Here is a 1,199-nt window from a genome sequence, read left to right on the forward strand (position 1 = left end):
CTCACTATAGGGGCGTCGCATCAGAACGTATGTCTCACGGCTTCTACCACCGAAACACGATGGCAGCGGAAAGGAGATGATGCTGAGTGCATTTTTTTTTCTTAAAAAGAACTTTCAAATAGCCCGAAAGTGAACATTCTTTTTCAATCTAAAAATATTCGAGACAGAGACAAGAATTTAGGAGGCTCTGCTTTAATTTTCTACACCACCGCTGCCCGAAGCTTTTCTCATCTTAAAGTTTCTCGGAGTAATGTGCAATTTTTCAAGATATAGACCTCGCCAAGGTACGCGCGGCACTAAGCTGCAGCGCACTCGTAAGTGCACTGCATACCCTGTAAATATTACTGCATGCTGTGCACTGCTCTGCACTTAAGCCGTTGATAACGCTCACGTATATGTCGTATTGGCCGCGAAGCACGTGATGCAAGTGGCTCTCAGCGCAGTGGCCTACGAACGACAATCGAAAGCGTTGTTCGTTCGTTTCAGTGCCATGTTGAGACACACTTCCATTAGGTATACCCTTGACGACGGTTTAACTGCAACGGTGACGACGCCGCTGGTTTCTGTTAGAAGTCTCAAATGGTTTCTACCAGTGGGAGAAACAAACAAAAAACGCGTCGCGTTACACGTGTGCGCTGACGTCAGCGGAAGAAAGCGGCCAACATTCTACGTATGACTGTACGAGTGCTTTGATTGTTGTATGTTATTTTTTTTTTCGCAAGAGGATTTCATAAAGTGTTATTTTGCTTACGGCTCTTGTGTTTCGTATGTTGTTATTGACTCAATTCTCCTGATAGAAAAAAAAACTAAGTTTAGTTACCGCCAGTGTTCCCTACATAAAATGGAATAAAAAAATGAACACTGCATAAATGCAGAGAGTAGAAAATACAGCATCAAATAAAAATAATCATAAAGTGGAAAGGCACATAGCACTAGAACTGGGAAACGGCTCTCAGCGAAGGCGAACAGTGCTGATTCATATACAAATAAATTAGGGTAAAGCAGTGCAAAAATATCACAATCGCTCTGTTAAAGGTTTTGGAAGAACTTGGCAGCTTCCGCCACCATCTATGTATAGAACAGTTTGCAACACAGTGTACAATACAATGCACACACAGAAGAGCCTAGTTTCTACAGTCTGCTGAGCAAAAAGTGGGAAATTACTTGCCGTCAGACAGAGCTGTTGCTTCCTAACCATT

The sequence above is a fragment of the Rhipicephalus microplus genome, chromosome 1 (genome assembly GCF_043290135.1).
Source record: "Rhipicephalus microplus isolate Deutch F79 chromosome 1, USDA_Rmic, whole genome shotgun sequence".
NCBI classification, from domain to species: Eukaryota; Metazoa; Arthropoda; class Arachnida; order Ixodida; family Ixodidae; genus Rhipicephalus; species Rhipicephalus microplus.